The following is an 11,140-nucleotide window of genomic DNA, read 5'->3' on the forward strand; positions in this document are numbered from 1 at the left end:
TTTGGTGGTACACCTAGGTTATGAAGCAAAGATTGGCCACATCTCGACACCAAAACCAAGAAGTCACCAAACAAAAACAAACTAATACCCCCAAGCTTATTCAAAGCTATATCCACAAGCATTTATACAAAAACCGTAAACGCTTCTCCCCCAAGCTAAAAGGAAGCATTGTCCTCAATGCTTGAAAAGGGAAAAGAATCACATCAAACTGTTTTTTGAATTTTCTCATTTTCACTCCCCTTTGTTTTTTTAATTTTCATTTTATCAAAGCAATTGTACTCGCCTCTTTTAACTTTGGACGGCTTTTTCGATTTTGCATTTATTATGTCCTTGCCTTTTTCTAAATTTGGACGACTTTTTCATTTATTCATTTACCATTATTCACAATATATACAAAAGACGAGCTGGCTTACTAATAAAACCAATAACCAACCTTTAGACCACAAACTCCAAAAACATGACCATTTGCTTCACAAAAACCAAGAATGTAACAAAAAGAAACAAAAAGGCTCAAAGTTCTAAAGATGTGGCTTGAAAAGAAGGGGAAAGGCTCAAATGGTTAGCAAGATGGCAAATGTAAACCCAAAAAACTAAAACGAAAGAAGAAAATCCTAGAAATGAAAAATTACCACCCCGAAAAATGGCCTTTGTCCTTCCTAGTTGGTTCGGTCTCGTGTTTAAGAATTATGAGTCAAGATTAGGAATGCAAAGGTGAATAATCCACGCCGCACAATCAAAAATGATGAAGGCTTAAAAAAGAAAAATCCTCACACAGTTCTAGCAAAAACTTACTAAAGATGTCAAATCCACCAAAGGAAGTAACTCCGTCTTACCACAAACCAAAAGAATCCGGCTTCAAGGCCCCAAAAGGTCTAAACTGCTACCTTAGCATACCCTTTCCTAAAGTCAACCAAAGATACTCTCAAATCGTGTAAACCATTGTATTTAGGAAGAAAAATAGCCAATGTGCAAGTTCAAGTGGTACTAAGTCCAAAGTAAAAGCAAAAAGATGAAGAAAGAAAAGCAATGCCTCAAAAACATTTTATTCATATTTACAAAAACAAGGTTTTTTTTTTTTTTTTGATGTTTTTGGATTTTGCTTGTTTTTTTTTTTATTTTATAAAGAAAAGAAAAGGACTAAAAACAAAATAAAGAGAACAAGGGATAAAAAGAAAACAAAAGAATAAGAAAAAGAGAAAAGGAAAACATGAAGGAAGAAGAAAACCAAAAGAAAAGGAAAAAGAAGAAAAGGGAAATGAAATGAAAAATAGAAAAGTAAAGGAGAAGTAGAAAGCAATAAGGAAGTAATGCTAACACACATAAATCCCAATCAACAAACAAGTGAACATTCGGCCACAACGCCAATGTTCCCAAACACACTAGGGTGTTAAAAAGCAAACAACCTCGAACCATTCAACTCCTCCTAAAACTAATCCTAGACTAAGCAACCAAGAAAAGAAAAAGAAGAGAAAAAGAAAGATCTCACCGGGTATCAAAGTTATTGCACATTAAACAAGGCGAAAGAGCACCTTTATGAATCATCAAAATCTAAAGCATAAGCAATAGAGCAAGGTGAGAAATAAAAAAACTATATCTAAAGAAAATTGTTAGTAACTTCAATACAAAAGAAAAGAAGAAAAGAGAAAATAAAATTCATGAAAATAAAGAAAAAGCAAGTAATAATAGCAACAAGAATCAGAAGCATCAGACTAAAGCAATATCAAGAGACAAGAAATCAGACAGTCATCATCAGGAATCATCATAACAGAGATACAGAGAAACTCAGCGGACAACGATCAGCGAAACAAGCAACAAAACCAATAACCGGGCAGAGAAATCAGCTGAAATACAGCATCATCATCATAAACCAAAGGACACAGAGATCAACATCAGAAGTATAGGAGACCAGGAATGAACTAAACAAGTTAAGGGGGGAAACGGTGAAGCACAGAAACAAATAACATAAAGCACCCCCAAGCTTAAACTGGACTACCCCCCTAACTCTAAACCTAAAGACATATAGGCAACAGAGAAACATCATATAAAGCAAATAAGAAGGGGGGTAGCCATGGTAGGATCACTCCGCACTATGGTAAGGAGTAGAATGAGAACTCCCCTCACCGGTCTCCATCATATGACTAGGGCTAGCCATCTCGCTCAAGTCCATGGGGGCCTTACCTCTTAACTTACCTTCCCTCCTAGCTCTATCAACCTCAAAATAATGAGACCAATCATCTAAGGCCGGCTCACCCGACCTACCCTACCTTCCAAAAGTCTCGGGGTCCGGAAAGGGCGAAGGATTAGCCGGATCATATGTATAATTACAACCATTGGGCTACCGAGAGTCGTAAGTGGCCGGGGTGGTGCCTATGATAGAACTAGGGTGAACATGACGCCCTCCCAATAAGGGTAGCAAGGCCGAGGACCAACGGTAGGATTAAAAGGCTGCCATTGAGGGATAGGTCCTTGTTGGACCGGGAGATACGGGTAATTCACACAGGGCTGGATCTCCCCCCTCCGAACATGCAAATCGTACAATTGATTTGTATGATAGTCATAACCAAGATTAGGGGTTTGCATAGAAGGCATAGAATATAACACATTAGCAATATAATCAAGCCTAGCATGAATGGTTGACAAATCAAAAGTAGAAGGAGTAGGAGAGGGGGAAGGAATAGGCGTACCTTCCGGTTCAACCATGGGAATAGGTTGAACATTCTATGAGAAAGCATTGGTTGAGCGGCCTCTTGTATGATTCGTCCTTCGTCGAATAGAAGGATAAATATCTCGCACTAGAGGCCTTCAAGACAAGAAATCTTTCTCTTTCGGTCGGGTAGTTGCCTCTTTGCATGGGATTAAGAACCATTCCTTAATCCGGGAAACTTTCCAAATGAAAACATCATCCTTTCTAGTACAATCGAGAAACTTTTGGTTCACAAGGGCGGAGATGTTGAGGAAATGAGAAGAAGATTTCTCTTGAGGATCAATAATTGGGGGAAGCTCATTTAACAAAGTCTTGTAGTCGTCATTGATGCAAAGAGCTAGGATAGAAATCATCCCTCCCAATTGGATGTTCCCCGATAGGCTAACTCCATCACGGATATCCAAGAATCGATTGATCAAATGGTCTGTGAAATCCACTAGCTTAATCTCAAAGTCGTTTTGGTCGGCTATCCACAACCAACAAAGCTCTTCTAAGGAGATAGCTCCCAAAGAATCCTTGAAGCAAAGAGCGTAAGTGAGGAGACGGTTGAAATACCGCATAGCCGTATGAATCATGGAAGCGGTCTTGGAATTTTGAGGCTCATACTTTCCTTCCTCCGAGATACTTCTCCACCAACGTTGCTCATTATATCCATGGTCATTTGCGATTCTACTATACGCTGGATAGATACAATGATCCGCGTACTCGGCCCATGGAAACTTGAAGTACGAACATAGTTGAGAATCCGTCAATGAGTGATCATGATTGAAAAGTTGGAAAGTTAAAATCCTTGAGGAATCATTACTCGGTTCTCGGACTACTTCAAGAGAAGAAAGAAATTCATAGGTCACCCTAGCATAAGTAGGGGCGCTCAAATCCAAGAACTCTAAAAGATCAAGGCCCTTTGCAAGAAGCCTAACGTCCTCATCTATGCCGAGAAACTTGGTTGTTGCTTGATTGTAGAATCTTGTTGGACTTAACTTCCTCTTGGATAGACGCTTGAAACGATCCCAATGTGATTCTTTAGAAAATTCAATTCCGTATGTCTCTTCTACCTCGGGTGGAGGTGGAACAACATGCCTAGGTTTGCTTGAACTTGATCTTGCCCGCTTCTTGTGACGGATTGGAGCCATCTACAAGAAGGAAAACAACTCATGAGCAAATCTTTACATTTGTCATATTTTAATAATAAGCATAAGTAATTGCTCAAGAATCGAGCACAAATGCAATAATCTCAAAATAGATACAAGAGATGGCTACATATGAACAATGCCATTAATATAGAATCATGAATTTGAAGCAAATAGGCATGAATTAAAGGCAAAATTTAACATAAGAGACCAAATCATGAACCAAATTGAGCAAAATAATCCCAAACATTGAATTATCAAAGCAATAAAACCATCATAAAGAATACCCATGAAAGAGAAAATGACCAACAATGGTGAATCAAGGAATCAAGCAAGGTATACAAATTCATCATGAAAAAGCTTCAATATATCATCCAATAACATCATTCAACACAAATTACAAGCTAAAAGAACCAACAATGGAGTTCTACCATGAAAGCAAAAACAAGGGTTTCAAGCTTGAACAATGAGGAAGAAGATGATTAAAAAATAAGAAATTATACCTTAATGAAGCCTTGAATTACTTATAAATTTCCCAAAATGAAGATTAAAGAGCAAAAAGAACACCCAAAGACAAGTTCCAAAACCCCAACACAAAGCTTTAAAATTTGAAAAATAACCTAAGAATTTCGAAATTTGGTTCGAAAATCTGGAATTTTTTGGTTTAAATTCGAAAATGTGATGTGTTTAATGTAATTTGTGATGAAGTGAAATGAAAAAGGATTAAGTTGCTTGATTTTCAAAGCTATTGAAGGGTTTGAAAGGAGAAAAAAGGATATAGGGATGAAGGAATAGTCGGGGAGAGAGAATGGAGAAATAAGGTGGTGCGTTTTTGGGGTTAAAAGGGGGCGCTGAACGCACCTGGCTGCTGGCGACGGTGCGTGCGCACCAGCGACAGCAGGGGGGTTAGTTTGTCGCGAGGCTCGGGGTTGCGAAATTGGCCAAAAACGCTGCATACCTGTTGCGTGCGCGTAGCCAGGAGGTGCGTGCACACCAGGTAAGGGCTGGGGGGCTGGTTCTCGCTTGAGACGCACCAAAAGCAGGCAAAAATTCTGACCCCTGTGGTGCGCGCGCGCAAGTATGGGGTGCGTGCGCACCAAGGGGGTATGGGGATGGTTCAAAAACCGTCAAATTTTGTCAAAGTTAGTGAAAATTTCTGACCCCTTTGGTGCGCACGCGTAACCTATGGTGCGCGTGCACCAAGCAAGAATATTTCGGCTATGAATATACTCTCGTGTTTGCATAACGAGATAGTTGAAAGCGCATTCGAAAAAAAGTAGAAAATCAATAAAAATGTAAACATGAGAGCATAAAACCCCAACAAGCTTTTCCACCTAAACTTAACCAAACCTCGTGAAATCTTGATGTAACACCAAAATTGTTGGAAATTTTCTTCGATCCAATCTCATGGTACCTAAAATCAAGAGAACAAACAAAAATAAAGAGAAATAAGAAAAATTCTCAAGGATAAAAGAAATATAGAAAATTGTAAAATCAAAAGAAAAAGGTTAGAAAACCGGAAAGCCTCCCGGGTAGCGGTTGTTTAACGTCATAGCTCGACGTCTTCCACCAATTAAGGTGGTAGTCGGAGAAGAAATGAGTGAACTAGGCCAACAAAAGCACCGTCGAAATACTTCTTGAGACGATGGCTATTGACCTTAAATGGAGAAGAAGAATCCATCGTTGATACCTCTACAACACCACTTGGAAAAACATTCTTGACCAAATAGGGACCGCTCCATGTTGACATGAGCTTTCCGGGAAACAACTTCATTTTTGAATTGTAGAGAAGAACCTTATCGCCAACACAAAAAAATTTCTTCTCAATAAGCTTGTCATGTGTTTCCTTGGAATGAGCTTTGTACACACTAGCACAATCATAAGCATCAAACCGAAGCTCCTCTAGCATATGAAGATCTAACCACCTTTTCTCCCCTGCACTTGCCAAGTCAAAATTTATCATCTTGATTGCCCACAAAGCACGGTGTTCAATTTCAACCGGGAGATGGCATGACTTGCCATAGACTAGGTGGTATGGAGTGGTACCTATGGGGGTCTTGAAAGCCGTTCGATAAGCCTAAAGAGAATCATCCAACTTTTCCGACCAATCCTTTCGATTCCTCGAAACCGTCTTTTCAAGGATGAGCTTGATTTAACGATTAGAGACTTCCACTTGACCGCTCGATTGGGGATGATATGGGAGGCCGAATCTTTGATGGACTCCATGCTTCCTCAAAATCTTTTGAAAGGCATGGTTAATAAAATGAGAACCGTTGTCGCTTATCACCACCTTTGGTACCCCAAATCTTGGAAAGATTATCTTCTTAAACAACTTCATAACCACCTTGTGGTCGTTAGTTTGGGAGGAAATGGCCTCAACCCACTTAGACACGTAATCGACCGCCACAAGAATATATTGATTTCCGAAAGATGAGGGAAATGACCCCATAAAATCAATACCCCATACATCAAACATTTCCAACTCGAGTATGGGTTGTTGAGGCATTTCATTTCTCTTGGAGATGTTCCCAACTCTTTGACATCGGTCACATGTTTTTACAAAGCCCCATGGGTCCTTAAAGAGATGTGGCTACCATAGACCGCAATGAAGGACATTAGTGGCGGTCTTATAGACACCCATATGGCCCCCGCTTGGATCCGAATGGCACATTTTCAAAACACTAGGCACCTCTTCATTTGGCACACAACGTCTAAGTAAACTATCGACCCCTCGCTTGTATAAGATGGGATCATCCCACACATAATGCCTTGCCTCTCTCTTGAGCTTCTTTCTTTAGTTCTTAGAAAAGGAAGGAGGAAACTCCCCACATGCAAGAAAGTTCACTAAATCGACAAACCATGGGAGGTCCTTTGCTTCAATAGCATACAAGAAGTCATCAAGCATCCTATCCTCAATTGGAGAACCATCATCATGAGTTTGAGAATCTTCTAAACGAGAAAGATGATCCGCCACAACATTTTGCGCTCCTCTTTTATCCCTAATCTTAATGTCAAAGGTTTGGAGCTCAAGAACCCACCAGATCAACCTTTGCTTGGACTCTTTCATGGCAAAAAGATATTTTAGAGTTGCATGATCCGTGAAGACAATGGTCTTAGAACCCAATAGATAACAACGGAACTTCTCAAAAGCATGAACTATAGCCAAGAATTCCTTCTCTATTGTAGTGTAATTCCGCTGAGCTCCATTTAGAGTCTTGGACATATAATAGATCACACGAAGTTTCTTGTCCACTCTTTGACCCAAGACACCTCATATTGCCGAATCACTTGCATCACACATCAACTAAAATGGTAAATCCCATCTTAGAGCACGAACAATAGGAGTAGAGATTAGAGCTTTCTTCAACTTATTGAATGCCTCCAAACACTTATCATCAAACACAAACTCGGCAACTTTTTGAAGAAGATCATGGAGGGGCTTTGCAATGAGCGAGAAATCCTTGATGAATCTTCTATAAAACTCGGCATGCCCTAAGAAAGATCTCACTCCCTTTACATTCACCGGAGGTAGAAGCTTTTTAATGACTTCAATTTTAGCTTTATCCACCTCTATTCCCTTGTGAGAGATGTTGTGACCAAGGACTATGCCTTCCTCCATCATGAAGTGACATTTCTCCCAATTCAAAACCAAGTTTACCTTCTCACACCTTGCAAGACATTTTTCATGGTTTTCAAGGCATTCCACAAATGAAACACCACCTACGGAGAAGTCATCCATAAAAACCACCATCTCCTCTTCCAACATATCTCCAAATATACTCATCATGCATCTTTGAAATGTCGCGGGAGCATTGCAAAGGCCGAACGACATTCTCCTATAAGCAAATGTACCATATGGATAAGTGAAGGTTGTTTTCTCTTGGTCATCCGGGTGGATAGGGATTTGGAAAAATCCCGAATAACCATTAAGGAAACAATAAAACTTGTGCCTTGTTAGTCTCTCAAGCATTTGATCAATAAAAGGAAGGGGGAAATGATCTTTCTTTGTAGATGTGTTTAGACGTCTATAGTCTATACACATCCTCCATCCCGTGACCGTCCTCGTCGAAATGAGCTCACCTTTCTCATTCTCAACGATGGTCATGCCTCCCTTCTTTGGGACAACGTGAATGGGAGAGACCCACCTAGAACTAGAAATGGGAAATATGATTCCCGCATCCAAAAGTTTGGTGATCTCCTTCTTCACTACCTCTCCCATTTGGGGGTGTAGCTTTCGTTGTCTCTCAGAAGTTAAAGCACCCTCCTCAAGAGTTATGTGATGTGTACATAAAGCGGGGCTTATATCTTTGAGGTCATTAATGGTATAACCCAAAGCACTTCGGTGCTTTCTCAAAACACCACACAACTTTTGAGCTTGATGCTCACTCAAAGAAGAGCTAACAATCACGGGAAAAGTGGAGTTGGGTCCCAAAAATTGATACCTAAGGTTTGATGGAAGAGGTTTAAGCTCAACCACTGGAACACCTTTACCTTCCTTCGATGTTGCCACTTGCAACGCTTCTTGGCTAGAAATGCTCAAACACATTTGCTCTTCAACATCCTCAAAGCTTCCAATGAGCACATCTTCATACAAAGCCATCTCCTTGCTAGGAGTACCTATCTTTTCCTTATTCAACAAAACATTCTCAAGAGCATCGTTAGAAGTGAGCAATTGCTCATGCATAGAAGACACAACATGATCGAGAGAATCAATCAACATGCAATTTTCTAAAGAAGAACTTGGATACTTCATGCTATCATTCAAGTCAAATTCTATCACCTCATCCCATACATTGAGTGAAATTTTAGCACTTTTCACATCTATCAAAGCACCCAAAGTAGCAAGGAATGGTCTCCCTAGAATGTAGGAATATTAGCATCTTCGTCCATCTCAAGCACCACAAAAACTATCGAAATAACAAATTTCCCAACCCTCAAAGGAACATCCTCTACGTTACCCTTAGGAAACTTAATTGACCTATCGGCCAATTGCAAAGTGATGTTAGTAGGTAAGAGTTCCCCTAGCTCAAGTCCTTGGTACACCGAATATGGCATAAGGCTAACACTAGCTCCTAGGTCATACAAGGCATTCTCAATTTGCATTTTATAAATGGCACAAGGGACAGAAAAGTTTTCGGGGTCTTTTAGCTAAGGTGGCATCTTGTTCATTATGATAGCACTACAATTCTCGGTCAATTTCACCGTCTCTACACCATAACAAGTCCTCCTACCACTTAAAATCTCTTTGAGGAATTTTGCTTAGTTAGGCATTTGGGTGACAACTTCAGTAAATGGTAGAGAAATGTGAAGTTACTTGAGCATGTCAATGAATCTTCCAAATTGTTCATATAACTTGTGTCTCATGAATTTTTGTGGATAAGGAACATTGGGTTTCACAATTTCTTTCTCCGCTCTCACCTCACTAGGTTTCTCAATCTCAACCTCACTCAAAGATGCAGCATCTCTCTCATCTTCTACCAATACCTCTTTTGTGCCCTCTTTGGTCTCACTCTTCCTAGGCAAACTCACCTCAAGAACCTTATCACTCCTTGTGACAATAGCATTGACCGGTCTCTTTGGATCTAGGCCTTGGGAAGGTAAAGAAGAAGGACTAGCATGGTCTTTCAAAGCATTAGCAAGTTGAGAAATTTGGTTTTCAAGCATCTTATTATGAGTCATCATTTCGTTAAATTTCTTATCACTTACGGTCATGTAAGTGTTCAACAACTTTGTTTGATTTTCAATGATTTCTTCCAAATTTGTTCTATGTGAAGAAGAAGAGGATTGAACATAGGAATTGTCATTTAGGGCCTTTGGAGCAAATCCGGGTGGAGGTCCTCTTTGAGCATTGTTTTGAAAATTGCCTCTACCTTGATTGTTCCAATTACCCCTATTTTGATTTTGACCATAACCTTGATTATGGTTACCACTACCTTGATTATGATTCCCATAACCTTGGTTTTGATTACCATAATTTTGGTTTTGATTTTGGCTACTATAACTTTGATTATTATAGTTACCTCGAGAACCCTGGTTCCCTTGGTTCCTATAACCACCACCTTGGTTATAGTTGTCAAAATTGCCATGATTGTTGTAATTCCTATTTCATTGGCCTCTTTGATTCTCAAACCTAGAATCATGATTATTTGACACGTAGTTCACATGCTCATTCACATTTCCATCTTGATCATCACAAACATCCATGCATGCATGAGGGCAACTAGAAACATCATGATCATACGACCCGCAATCATCAAAAAACAAGCATCCACTAGGCATGTTATTAGAAAAAGGAGGGGATTGAGAATTAGAACACATACCTCTCCCCGTAGATTGGGAGGGAAGATTTGAAACTTGGTAGGTAGCACTTTCCAATTTTCCCTTGATAGCGGACATCTACTTCCCATGTTTGTCATTTGTGAGGATAGATTGTTGATTGCATTTAGATGATCAACCGAGTACACCGAAGAGCTACTCTTGCTAGTTGACTTTCTTTCTCCATCTTGCCATTCTCTATAATACTTCACAACGTCGTCAATAATGTCCACCACTTCCTTTTTCGTTTTATTCATGATAGGACCTCCGGCTCCTCCATCTAAACATGAGTTTCCTTTAGGGCTAAGGCCTCCATAGAAGATTTGAATGATTTGATAGGTTGGAATTCCGTGATGAGGACATTCTCTTTGATACTCTTTGTATCTCTCCCATGCTTCATAGAGGCTCTCACTTGGCTTTTGCTTGAAACCTTGAATCAAAGCTCTAGCCTCCGCTGTTTTCTTTTGTGGATTGAAACGGGATAGATATTCCTTGGTAATCTTGTCCCATGTCCTTAGAGAATTCGGCTTAACCTCCTTGTCTAGCCATTCCAAAGCGCACCTTATGAGAGAAAAGGGAAAGAGCTTGAGGCGGATGAATTCTTGGGAAATCCCGTTCACCTTGATAGTATTGCAATATTTTCGAACTCCTTGAGATGGTTTAGCGGGCTTTTATGCTTGGCCCCACTAAACTGTCGCCTCTCTATCAAAGTAATCATTACCGGTCTTATTTCAAAGTCATTTGCCGGTCTTGCAGGTGGAGCAATCCTACTCTCAAATCTATATGCACCGGGAATTATTTCAATGCCACTCTTGGATTTTCTCCCATTCTTGCTTGTTCTTCTTGTTGTGGTTCTTCTTCACTTGAAATGATAGGGCTCAAAGATCGTCTAGCACCCCTCAACCTTGCAATAGTTCTCTCATTCCGGATAAAATGGCACTAGTGAATGACCATGTGCGCTATGCATAAAATCTCAAAAAAATGGTTAGTA

The 11,140-nt window shown here is 39.9% G+C and overlaps 1 non-coding gene across 1 annotated transcript; it reads left to right on the top strand.

Moving 5' to 3' along the window:
* The first annotated feature begins 10,494 nt into the window (after window positions 1–10,494).
* On the top strand, window positions 10,495–10,600 carry LOC145590499 (small nucleolar RNA R71). Its single transcript, XR_014102090.1, has one exon. It is a non-coding gene; the product is annotated as a small nucleolar RNA R71 (small nucleolar RNA).
* The last annotated feature ends 540 nt before the right edge of the window (window positions 10,601–11,140 follow it).

This window comes from Chenopodium album, chromosome 17 (assembly GCF_948465745.1).
Source record: "Chenopodium album chromosome 17, dcCheAlbu1.1, whole genome shotgun sequence".
Taxonomy (NCBI): Eukaryota; Viridiplantae; Streptophyta; class Magnoliopsida; order Caryophyllales; family Amaranthaceae; genus Chenopodium; species Chenopodium album.